The following is a 13,316-nucleotide window of genomic DNA, read 5'->3' as shown; positions in this document are numbered from 1 at the left end:
GCTATGTGGGAGGCATAGGCAAGAGACTAGCCTAAGCCTAAGAGCTGATGGTTGCTGTGAGCTGTGACGCCACAGCCCTCTACTGAGGGCAACAGGGTGTGACTCTGTCTCTTAAAAAAAAAAAAAGAAAGGCTAGGCGCCTGTGGCTCAAGTGGCTAAGGCGCCAGCCAAATACACCTGAGCTGGTGGGTTTGAATCCAGCCCGGGCCTGCCAAACAACAATGATGGTTGCAACCAAAAAATAGCCGGGCATTGTGGCAGGTACCTGTAGTCACAGCTACTTGGGAGGCGGAGGCAAGAGAATCACTTGAGCCCAGGAGTTGGAGGTTGCTGTGAGCTGTGATGCCACAGCACTCTACCCAGGGCAACAGCTTGAGGCTCTGTCTCAAAAAAAAAAAAAAGAAAGAAAGAAAAAAAAAAGAAACACAAAAAATGCCCACACCCTTCCCATTTTCAGACTTCAACATGTGCTTTGAATGCCTTATCTTCCTCCTACCAATGTAGATCCCTTTACTAATGATACCTTCATCCAGCCTTCTATCAAATCTCATAAGTTATACCTCTCCTCTAATAGACCTCTTACTGTACTTTTTTTTTTTTTTTGCAGTTTTTGGCTGGGGCTGGCTTTGAACCCACCACCTCCAGCATATGGGGCCGGTGCCCTACTCCATTGAGCCACAGGCACTGCCCGACCTCTTACCGTTCTTAATCAATTCTGAGTCACTTTTATTTTTTTCACATTTTAACATCTCTGAAAACAGAATACACCTTACAACTGATGATATGCCAGTCTGATTAGCATTTCTTCTTCCTTAGTAGTATATAAAGTAATTCTGGGCTGGGCAAAATGGTTCATGCTTACAATCCCAGCACCCTGGGAGGCCAATACCAGGAGTTGAGATCAGCCCGAGCCAGAGCAAGACCTAAATCTAAAAAAAAAAAAAGTAGAGGGTAGCGCCCATAGCTCAGTGAGTAGGGCACTGGCCACATACACCGAGTCTGGCGGGTTCAAACAACAATGACAACTGTGGCTTGGCACCTCTAGCTCAAGAGGCTATGGCGCCAGCCAGATACACCTGAGCTGGTGGGTTCGAATCCAGCCTGGGCCTGCCAAACAGCAATGATGGTTGCAACCAAAAAATATAGCCAGGTGTTGTGGTGGGTGCCTGTAGTCCCAGCTACTTGGGAGGCAGAGGCAGGAGAATAGCTTGAGCCCAGGAGTTGGAGGTTGCCGTGAGCTGTGATGCCACAGCACTCTACCCAGGGCAACAGCTTAAGGCTCTGTCTCAAAAAACAAAACAAACAAACAAAAAAAAATGACAACTGCAACAACAAAATAGCCAAGCGGTATGGCAGGCGCTTGTAGTCCCAGCTACTTGGGAGGCTGAGGCAAGAGAATTGCTTAAGCCCAAGAGTTTGAGGTTGCCCACTGTGACACCATGGTACTGCACCAAGGGTGACAGCTTGAGACTCTCCCTAAAAAAATATATATAGAAAAATTAGCTGGGGGCAGCACCTGCCCCATATACCGAGGGTGGCAGGTTTGAACCCAGCCCCAGCCAAAACTGCAACAAAAAAATAGCCAGGCATTGTGATGAGCGCCTGCTACTCAGGAGGCTGAGGCAAGAGAATCACCTAAGCTCAAGAGCTGGAGTTTGCTGTGAGCTATGAAGCCATAGCACTCTACTACAGGGCGACAAAGTAAGACTATGTCAAAGGAAGGGAAGGGAGGGGAGGGGAAGGGAGGGGAGGGGAGGGGAAGGGAGGGGAGGGGAGGGGAGGGGAAGGGAAAGGAAAGGAAAAAGGAAGAAAGAAAGAAAAATTAGCTGGACAAAGTGACACTGGCCTGTAGTCCCAGCTACAATGGAGCCTTAAGGTTGAGGCAGGAAAGTCCAGGAGTTTGAGGTTGCAGTGAGCTATGATGACACCACCGCCCTCTGGCCTAGATAACAAAGACCTTGGCTCAAAACAAAACAAAAGCAGGGGCTCAGCGCCTGTGGCTCAAGCAGCTAAGGCACCAGCCACATACATCTGAGCTGGAGGGTTCGAATCCAGCCTGAGCGTGCCAAAACAATAATGATGCCTGAAACCAAAAAATAGCATTGTGACATTACAGGGCACTGTGACAGGCGCCTGTAATCCCAGCTACTTGGGAGGCGGAGGCAGGAGAATTGCTTGAGGCCAAGAGTTGGAAGTTGCTGTGAACTGTGATGCCACCGCACTCTAACCAGGGTGACAGCTTGAGGCTCTGTCTCAAAAAAAAAAAAACAGGGCTAGGCACAGTAGCTCACGACTGTAATTGTAGCACTCTGGGAACCAAAGGCGGGTGGATCCCTACACCTCAGGAAAGATCAGAGCAAGAGCCAGACCTTGTCTCTACTAAAAATAAAAAAAAACTAGCTAGGGGGTGGCGCCTGTGGCTCAAGGAGTAGGGCGCCGGTCCCACATGCCAGAGGTGGCGGGTTCAAACCCAGACCCGGCCAAAAATCACAAAAAAAAAGAAAAAAAACTAGCTGGGACTGGTGGCTGGTGGCAGGTGCCTGAAGTCCTACCTATTTGGGAGGCTGAGACAAGAGGATTGCTCAAGCCCAAGAGTTTCAGGTTGCTCTAAGTCAGCAGTTCTCAACCTGTGAGTCGTGACCACAGGAACTGTATTAAAGGCATTAGGAAGGTTGAGAATCACAGCTCTAAGCTATGATGAATGATGATGGCATAGCACTCTACCCAAGGCAAAAGACTAAGACTGCCTCAAAAATACAAAACAAGGGTGGCGCCTGTGGCTCAAGAAGTAGGGCACCGGTCCCATATGCCAGAGGTGGCGGGTTCAAACCCAGCCCCGGCCAAAAAAAAAAACCACACACACACACAAAAAAAATACAAAACAAAAACAAAAAGGTTCACACCTGTAATCCTAGCACTCTGGGAGGCCGAGGTGGGTGGATTGCCTGAGCTCACAGGTTCAAGACCAGCCTGAGCAAGAGCAAGAGTGAGACCTCCTGTGCCTAAAAATAGCCAGGCATTGTCTCAAAACAAACAAACAAAAAACCGATTTGGGCACAAAAGAGTGGATACTGAATAACAACTAGTATTAATAATTAAAATACATCAAGTACTAGGTACTATCTAAACACATTACATATATTAATACCTTTTTTTTTTTTTTTTTGGTAGAGACAGAGTCTCACTTTATGGCCCTCGGTAGAGTGCGTGGGATCACACAGCTCACAGCAACCTCCAACTCCTGGGCTTAAGCAATTCTCTTGCCTCAGCCTCCCGAGTAGCTGGGACTACAGGCACTCGCCACAATGCCCAGCTATTTTTTGGTTGCAGTTCAGCCAGGGCCGGGTTTGAACCCGCCTCCCTCGGTATATGGGGCCGGTGCCTTACCGACTGAGCCACAGCCGCCGCCCAATACCTTTTTTTTTTTTTTATGCAGAGACTCACTTTGTCGCAATCAGTAGAGTGCCATGGGGTCATAGCTCACAGCAACCTCAAACTCTTGCCTCAGCCTCCCAAGTATCTGGGACTACAGGCACCTACCACAACGGCCAGCTATTTTTTCAGACGAGGTCTCACTCTGCCTCACACTGGTCTTGAACCTGGGAGCTCAGTCAATCCACCCACCTTAGCCTCCCAGAATGCTGGGATTACAGGCATGAGCCATCTCACCTGGCCCTGTGTATTAGTACTTTTAACCCTCACAACAACGCCATGAAGTATAATTATTTTCTTCATTTTAGAGATGAGGAAACTGAAGCACAGACACACTAGATAAGCTTGTTCAAAGACACACAGTAATGCTGAAGAAAATTTAAACCCATGTTGCTCTTTATGATTCATGATTATTTGTTACCATTTTTCCATTTAGCAAACACATCATGTGGCCAGGCTGGGTGGCTCATGCCTGTAATCCTAGCACTTTTTTTTTTTTTTTTTGTAGAGACAGGGTCTCACTTTTATGGCCCTCGGTAGAGTGCCGTGGCCTCACACAGCTCACAGCAACCTCCAACTCCTGGGCTTAAGCGATTCTCTTGCCTCAGCCTCCCGAGTAGCTGGGACTACAGGCGCCCGCCACAACGTCCGGCTATTTTTTGGTTGCAGTTTGGCCGGGGCCGGGTTTGAACCCGTCACCCTCGGTATATGGGGCTGGCGCCTTACCGACTGAGCCACAGGCGCCGCCCAATCCTAGCACTCTTAAGAGGCCAAGGCAGGAGTATACCTCAAGCTCAGGAGTTGGAGACCACCTGTGCAAGAGCAAAAACTACTAAAAATAGCTGGGTTTTGTGGCGGGTGCCGGTAGTCCCAGCTACTCGGGAGGCTAAGGGAGGAGAATTGCTTGAATCGGGTTGTGGTGAGCTAGGCTGACACCCTGGCACTCTAGAATGGGGCATAAGAGTAAGACTCTGGGTGGCGCCTGTGGCTCAAGGAGTAGGGCGCCAGTCCCACATGCCGGAGGTGGTGGGTTCAAACCCAGCCCCGGCCAAAAAAAACACAAAAAAAAAAAAAAAAAAAAAAAAAAAAGTAAGACTCTGTCCCAAAAACAAAAACAAACAAACAAAAAATTTAATGAGGAATAACTCTAGGCTAACTACTGAACTAAACACTAGTAAGCAAACCCTGTTCAGTCGTAGGGAGGATACTCTGAACCTTAGGTATTCTTAAATTATTTACCTTCCAAACATCAAGACTAACATACAATTACAGTCCTACATTTACTGTAGGACTAACCTATGTCTATTTGTTATTAAATAGATGCTGTGGGGTGGCACCTGTGGCTCAAAGGGGTAGGGCGCCAGTCCCATATGCCGGAGGTGATAGGTTCAAACCCAGCCCGAGACAGAAACTGCAAAAAAAAAAAAAAAAAGGAATAAATAGATGCTGTGAAAATATTACAAAAGCAATTTCACTTAGGGAATGGGTAGCAAAATCAAAAGTGCTTTTATAGGTTCGGCACCTGTAGCTCAGCGGCTAGGGTGCCAGCCACATACACCAGAGCTGGTGGGTTCAAATCCAGCCCGAGCCTGCCAAACAACAATGACAACTATAACCAAAAAATAGCCAGGCGTTGTGGTGGGTGCCTGTAGTCCCAACTACTTGGGAGGCTGAGGCAAGAGAATCACTTAAGCCCAAGAGTTTGAAGTCTCTGTGAGCTATGACACCACAGCACTCTACCCGGGGCAACGACTTGAGACTCTGTCTCAAAAAAAAGAAAAGAAACAAATGTTCTGCCTATAGTCCCAGCTACTCAGGAGACTGAGGCAAAAGGATTACTCAACCCCCAAAGGTTGAGGTTGCTGTGAGCTATGACACCGCTGCACTCTAAACAAGGCGACAAGAGTGAGACTCTGTCTCAAAAAAAAAAAAAAAGAAGAAGAAAAAATCCTAGCACTCTGGGAAGCCAAGGCAAGAGGATCACTTGAGGTCAGGAGTTCAAGACCAACCTAAGTAAACTAGAGACCCAATAATCATGATTCATGATTATTTGTTACCATTTTTCCACTTAGCAAACACTTCATGTGGCCAGGCTGGGTGGCTCATGCCATCTCTACTAAAAATAAAAAAGTTAATTGGCCATATCAATGTACACAGCTATGATTTAATAAAAAAAAAAAAGTTAATTGGGCATTGTGCTGGATACGTGTAGTCCCAGCTATTCAGGAGGCTGACGCAGAAGGATCCCTTGAGCCCAGGGGTTTGAGGTTGCTGAGAGCTAGGCTACCTTAGAGCACTCCAGCCTGGGCAACAGAGTGAAACTTTATCTGATTAAAAAAAAAAAAGAAATAAAGAAAGAAAAAGACAAAAAAAAAAATATATATTCTGGGCGGCGCCTGTGGCTCAAGGAGTAGGGCGCCGATCCCATATGCCGGAGGTGGCGGGTTCAAACCCAGCCCCGGCCAAAAACCACAAAAAAAAAAAAAAAAAAAATTCTGTTTCTAAGCAAGTATCCTCAGTAAAAAAGAGAGGGATAAAAACACAATAATTTAGTTTTTTTTTGTTTTTTTTTTTTATTGTTGGGGATTCATTGAGGGTACAATAAGCCAGTTACACTGATTGCAATTGTTAGGTAAAGTCCCTCTTGCAGTCATGTCTTGCCCAATAATTTAGTTTTTAAATAGAACATTTAAAAAAAATATTCCAAGGCATGACATGCTTAGGGAAAAAATGATTCATTTAATCAGAATAAAAATGAGCTTATCAACCTTATTCCTCCTGCTTTTTTTTTTTTTAGTCCCTGCTATGTCAGGGATTCCGGGGAAGTCCTCACATCCTTAAAGTTCATCTTCCACATTAGAAAGTCTTTCATACAAAAGGCAATCAAAATGCTGGCCAATCCCTTTCTTTCTCCCAGGGGAAGTCCTCATTTGGTAACTGTCATCTAATACATAAAAGTAACCACATATAAGAGAATAAGAGAGAATGACAGGAAATTCTCATTACAGCTGAACAAACCTCCATTATTTTACTTAACACAGGTGGCAATTATGAACCTGTCTGAACTAATGGAAATTTCCAACAGAGGGAAAAATGCATTACCAACATTGAAAATAAATGTCCAGTTATTAAAAATAAAATAAGATGGCTGGGCCAGCTGGGTGCAGTGGCTCAAGCCTGTAATCACAGCACTTGGCAGGCTGAAGCGGATGGACTGCCTGAGCTCAGAGGTTCAAGACCAGCCTGAACCAGAGCAAGACCGTCTCTCTAAAAAAAAAAAAAAAACAGCCAGGGGGCGGCGCCTGCGGCTCAGTGAGCAGGGCGCCGGCCCCATATGCCAAGGGTGGCGGGTTCAAACCCAGCCCCGGCCAAACAGCAACAAAAAAATAGCCGGGCGTTGTAGCGGGCGCCTGTAATCCCAGCTACTCGGGAGGCTGAGGCAGGAGAATCACCTAAGCCCAGGAGTTGGAGGTTGCTGTGAGCTGTGTGATGCCACGGCACTCTACCGAGGGCAATAAAGTGAAACTCTGTCTCTACAAAAAAAAAAAAAAAATAGCCAGGCATTGTGGCAGGCACCTGTAGTCCCTGCTACTTGGGAGGCTGAGACAAGAGAATAGCCTGAGCCCGAGAGTTTGAGGTTGCTGTGAGCTATGATATGACTCCACTGCATTCTACCAAGGGTGACAAAGTGAGGCTCTATCTCAAAAAAAAAAAAAAAAAAAAGATGGCTGGAGTGTGGGCAGTGGATTACACCTGTAATCCCAGCACTCTGGGAGGCCGAGGCAGGTGGATTGTCTGAACCAAAGTGAGACACCCACCCAGGCATTGCCCAGGCATTGTGGCAGGCGTCTGTAGTCCCAGCTACTTGGGAGGCTGAGGCAAGGGATCACTTGAGTCCAAGAGATTGAGGTTGCTGTGAGCTATGACACCTTAACACTCCACCAAGAGCAATAAACTGGGACTCTGTCTCAAAAATAAATAAACAGGGTGGCGCCTGTGGCTCAAAGGAGTAGGGCGCCAGCCCCATATACTGGAGGTGGTGGGTTCAAACCCAACCCCGGCCAAAAACTGCAAAAAAAATAAAATAAAATAAAAATAAATAAATAAGTAACAAATTGGAGCTTGCAGAGAGCTGAACACTTGGGAGTTCCTGGAAGGTGGCTCCTGGGGATCCCAGAGAAGCTTCTTGCCCATATTAAATAAATAAATAAAAATAACAAATATATATCTGCACACTTCTCACTGAGCAGCCCTTTCAGCATGCCTCAAACTAGTTTTCTCAACTTACAATAAAGCACCTTAGTGCCGACTGTTACAAGGGAACCTTAATGATCTATATCAGGCGTCTGCAAACTGCGGCCGTGGGCCACATGAAGAGGTGTGAATTGTATTTGTTCCCGTTTTGTTTTTTACTTCAAAATAAGATATGTGCAGTGTGCATAGGAATTTGTTCATAATTTTTTGTTTTAAACTACAGTCCAGCCCTCCAACGGTCTGAGGGATAGTGAATTGGCCCCCTGTTTAAAAAGTTTGAGGATGCCTGATCTATATTCAGAAAGCATCTAACACATTGGCCCTCCATTCTCCATTCCCTTGCTCTTGGGCGAGGAGCTGCACGCCATTTGTAAAAACACCATACAGTATGACATTTTTCCTAAACAAATCTAATGGCTAATTTGTCACATTATAGAACAAACAGCTATTTCTGCACATGATCTGCTGTGCCATGTAGAAAGCACATATGTGTCTGTTGGGGATTTACAAACAATATGCTTCGCCTTGACGGAGAAATCAGTCATTCCATTAATAACAGTAGGGTCTAAAATCCAGTAATATTGATGGCAATATATTAACATTGACATAGTACCTACAATTTACAAATTTCATAAGCAATCTCAATTACATACATGACGCTTGCAATAGCCCGTCTGAAGCACATCTTCCTGAGGTTCAGAAAGGTTAAGCAAGACCTGCCCAAGGTTATTTATCAGTTTTATCAGTGGTTGACTTGGTTTTGAGCCTGACTCTAAGCCCCCAGTTCTTCTCCGTAGACCCCTCTCAGATTAAAACAGAGAGCTCCCGACTCCTATCCTCTACCCACAGTATAATCTATTACTCCGGATGACCGACCCTCCCCGCCTGGTTCTGAGTTGGCTCCTTCAGCTCCAGCAGAGCTTTCATCCTCCACTAACCCTCCCCCCGCAATCATTCTCAGAAAGAAGCGGAAAAGAAGAGACGACCAAAAGCTCTTGGGGGAAGGGATGATGACAAATGGAGGAGCGCGGAGCTGGCCCTGACGTGGGCTCTTTCATTCCACAGCGCGAAATCCCTTCACTCCACCAAGCAGTCCAGCTCTGAAGCCGACAATCCAGCCACCGCTTCCACAAATTCTCCCATCAGCACCACAAACTACCTCCCTCACGCCCCTCCGCCTCCGACAAGCAAAGCGTACCCCCCCCCCAAAAAAAGTCACGGTATCCTTCCGCCAGTACCTCCTTCCTTCCTCCCCTGCTGCCCACTCCCCTTCCACCACCACTCACTGTCGGTGACTGGGCCCGGACCTCATGGTTGCTCGGTTGCCGCCTGCCGCCACCGCTGCCCTACGCCCCGGCCCCTCAGTCACCTCCGCAGCCGTCGGGACTAGCCGGAGCCACTCCTGCGCCTGCGCAGCCTGGAGCGCTGGGGCCCTTTTGGACCATACGCGCCTGCGCATCTGCTGCCGGGGGCGTCTTCTTCAGTGCCTGACGGCCAGGATGCTTGGGTCACAGGTGGACGTGGGCGCTGGCCTTAAGGACCTGGTAGGGTTGGAGAATTTGGCGGCTGCCCCTGGCTTTGAAGCCTCTGGAGTACCTTGCCTAGGTTACCAAACCCTTGGGCTGCGGTTCCCCTAAGGGACCATAGACTTGACACTTCTAGGATTCGGATCCTGCATGCATTTAAAGGTCTGAATTCAGGTGCTCTGAGGTGACAACTGATAGTAAATTTGAGTTTATTTCAAGAAGATAATCACGTCTAACATGCATTGATGGTAATTATATAAGAGGCAACTCTCACACCCCAGAATACCCTACTAGCCATGAGATGTTGAGAAGTCCTGGGAATCTAGTTAAAAGAGATGACCTCACCTACAAGGTATTGAGACACAGCTAAGTATGTTTATCACGCACGTGCTGTTTATTTGACAAAAATGTTCTAGGGCGGCGCCTGTGGCTCAGTCCGTGGGGCGCCGGCCCCATACACGGAGGGTGGCGGGTTCAAACCCAGCCCTGGCCAAACTGCAGCCAAAAAATAGCCGGGCGTTGTGGCGGGCGCCTGTAGTCCCAGCTACTCGGGAGGCTGAGGCAAGAGAATCGCTTAAGCCCAGGAGTTGGAGGTTGCTGTGAGCTGTGTGAGGCCACGGCACTCTACCGAGGGCCATAAAGTGAGACTCTGTCTCTAAAAAAAAAAAAAAAAAAAGTTCTAGCCACTTCATGTGTGCCATCAAGGAATTTGCAGGTGAATATCCCCTTGCTTTCCAGCTTTCACTGTGGAACCTGGCACTGTACAACTGGTCAACAAAAACTAGACCTTTAACCTACTGAGGCCTAACTATCAGCCCCTAGACCACTATGCTGATTTGGGAAAGATCAACAAAAGACTAAATTCAGTTGAGTCCTGGGAATTTAACAAAACAGACTTGAATGCAGGCAGTGCACAGCATCCAAAGGGAAGAGAAAGTAAATTCTCTTCCTCTCTTTAGGAGGACTAAACTGTCCTCATCACCATGGCTTTTTTTCCCATTTCACCTCCAGCCCTGGTCTCTTTACAAAGTTTGGACAGATAGGGACCAAGATATAATGTAAGTCAAAAGAAAGAAAAAAGGGCGGCGTAGGCGGCGCCTGTGGCTCAGTGAGTAGGGCGCCGGCCCCATATGCCGAGGGTGGCAGGTTCAAATCCAGCCCCGGCCAAACTGCAACAAAAAAATAGCCGGGTGTTGTGGCGGGCGCCTGTAGTCCCAGCTACTCGGGAGGCTGAGGCAAGAGAATCGCGTAAGCCCAGGAGTTAGAGGTTGCTGTGAGCCGTGTGACGCCACGGCACTCTACCAAGGGCGGTACAGTGAGACTCTGTCTCTACAAAAAAAAGAAAAAAGAAAGAAGGGCGGCGTTTGTGGCTCAGTGGGTAGGGCGTTGGCCCCATATACCGACGGTGGTGGGTTCGAAACTCTGCCTGGCCAAACTGCAACAAATAATAGCCGGGCGTTGTGGCGGGCGCCTGTAGTCCCAGCTACTCCGGAGGTTGAGGCAAGAGAATCGCCTAAGCCCAGGAGTTGTAGGTTGCTGTGAGCTTGACGCCACAGCACTCTACCGAGGGCAATAAAATGAGACTCTTGTCTCTTAAAAAAAAAAAAAGTCAGGCACAGTGCCTCATGCCTGTAATCCTAGCACTTGGGAGGCCGAGGCAGGTGGATTGCCTGAGCTCACCAGTTCCAGACCAGCCTGAGCCAGAGCAAGACCTCGTCTCTAAAAAGAGCCGGGCGCCTCTCTCTCTAGTGCATTGTGGTGCGTGTGATTAGTCCCGTTTGTAGCCATGTCCTCTCACAGGACTTTCAGAATCGAGCACTGAATTTGGCCAAGGAACAAAACCAAAATAGTCCCATAAAATCAGGTAAAACTCAAAGAAGAGACACTGGAAAAGAACCAAGCTGGGTCTATAAGGAATTGCACATGAGATTGCACATACATATGCTGTATCACGGTCACTATCATCCTTACCATTTCAAGATGAAAATGACATCAGTTGGACAGTTGGGTACGTTTCATTGGGAAATGAGTTTTCTCTTTGTTTACATGCTCTTCGCTAATAAGCTGGTGCAGTAATAAACATGTGACACCTTTTGTTTGAAAAAATAATAATAAAATAAAACTAGGCAGGCGTTGTGGCAGGCACCTGTAGTCCCAGCTACTTGGGAGGCTGAGCCAAAAGAATCGCTGGAGCCCAAGAGTTTGGATTACTGTGAGCTATGACTCCAGGGCATTCTACCCAGGGACTTTGTCTCAAAAAAAAAGAAAAGAAAAGAAAGAAAGAAAAAGAAGACAATTATGAAGAAGTTTCATTCTTTCTGTGAAGGATATGAAATTCTTCTTTCCTTTCTCCATATCCTTTCTGTGAAGGATATGAAATTCTATGCACTTCCAGGCAAAGTGAAAAATACTCCTGAGCCCAATACCTAAAACGTGAATGTTTGATTAAGGAAAATCTTCCTCATGTTGAGAAAAAGCAAGACTAGGTGGGCAGCGCTGGCCCCATATACTGGAGGTGGTGAGTTCAAACCCGGCCCAAGCCAAAAACTGCAAAAAAAAAAAAAAAAGAATAGGTGCAGGGGTAAAAGTTGAGAATGTTTTTTTTTTTTTTTTTTTTGTAGAGACAGAGTTTCACTTTATTGCCCTCGGTAGAGTGCCGTGGCCTCACACAGCTCACAGCAACCTCCAACTCCAGGGCTTAGGCGATTCTCCTGCCTCAGCCTCCCGAGTAGCTGGGACTGCAGGCGCCCGCCACAACACCTGGCTATTTTTTGTTGTTGTTGCAGTTTGGTGGGGACTGGGTCTGAACCCGCCACCCTCGGTATATGGGGCCGGCGCCCCGCTCACTGAGCCACAGGCGCCGCCCCAAGTTGAGAATGTTAAAAATGTAATGTCACAGAGATTCTGGAGGCAATAGAGCCTGCTTGTCACTATTTTTATTTTTCCACAAAAGGAGATGGGAGGATATATGCAAATGCATATAATAGGATTCTCAGGTCACTAAGAAACTAAGGGACTAAGAGTTCCTCTCTGCTGTCTTCTTCTCAAAGAAGTATATCAGATGCTTGAGACTTTTTTTTTTTTAAGAGACAGAGTCTCACTTTGTCATCCTCGTGGTATCACAGCTCACAGCAACCTCCAGCTTTTGGGCTTAGGCGATTCACCTGTTTTTTTGTTGTTGTTGTTGCAGTTTGGCCGGGGCGGGGTTTGAACCCACCACCTTCGGTACATGGGACTGGCGCCCTACTCACTGAGCTATAGGCACCCCCCAATGCTTGAGACTTTTAAGTACATAGCTCTATGCTGCTGTGGAGAATTGGTGTATAAATTGGCATCTAATTCAGTCCTACAAAAAGCAAATTACACAAAAGTACAGTCTCATGTATGTGCTGACTCCCTCCTAAGCAGAATCATTTTGACATATCTTAGAGTAAAAGGCAACAGCTGACATAGCAGCTGGAAAATAAGCAGGGCATCTATTGGTGGGGCCTGGGATCAAATACAGGGGCTAGTTCCTGGCTTAGAAGGCTTGGCATTCACTGGGAAAGTATTATCCTTTGGAAAGAGAGAATACAGGGTGGCGCCTGTGGCTCAAAGGAGTAGGGCACCGGCCATGTACCTGAGGTGGTGGGTTCAAACCCAGCCCCAGCCAAAAACTGCAAAAAAAAAAAAAAGAAAGAGAGAACACTTGGCACTGCAGGGGAACTGCAGAGCCAGGAAGGAAGAATAATTAATAATTTTTTTCTTTCTTTTTTTCTTTTTTTTTATTATTTTTTTTTTTTGTAGAGACAGAGTCTCACTTTATCACCCTCCATAGAGTGCCATGGCATCACACAGCTCACAGCAACCTCCAACTCCTGGGCTTAAGCGATTCTCTTGCCTCAGCCTCCCGAGTAGCTGGGACTACAGGCGCCCGCCACAACGCCCAGCTATTTTTTGGTTTGCAGTTCAGCCGGGGCCGGGTTTGAACCTGCCACCCTCGGTATATGGGGCCAGCGCCCCTACCGACTGAGCCACAGGCACCGCCCTTCTTTTCTTTTTTTTAAAGTAAATTTATTTCAGGGTGGCACCTGTGGCTCAAGGAGTAGGGCGCTGGCCCCATAT

General features: G+C 47.2%; 1 protein-coding gene across 2 annotated transcripts in view; it reads right to left on the bottom strand.

Moving 5' to 3' along the window:
- FAM222B (family with sequence similarity 222 member B) overlaps positions 1 to 9,090 on the bottom strand; it is an 89,819-nt gene extending 80,729 nt beyond the window's left edge. For both annotated transcript variants that reach the window (XM_053570415.1, XM_053570414.1), the window contains exon 1: positions 8,973 to 9,090. The gene's annotated coding sequence lies outside the window, so the exon portion shown is untranslated. The remainder of the gene's footprint in view (positions 1 to 8,972) is intronic.
- Positions 9,091 to 13,316: the final 4,226 nt, after the last annotated feature.

This window comes from Nycticebus coucang, chromosome 18 (genome assembly GCF_027406575.1).
Source record: "Nycticebus coucang isolate mNycCou1 chromosome 18, mNycCou1.pri, whole genome shotgun sequence".
In the NCBI taxonomy this organism is placed as follows: Eukaryota; Metazoa; Chordata; class Mammalia; order Primates; family Lorisidae; genus Nycticebus; species Nycticebus coucang.
This window is presented reverse-complemented; position numbering and strand designations above follow the sequence as displayed.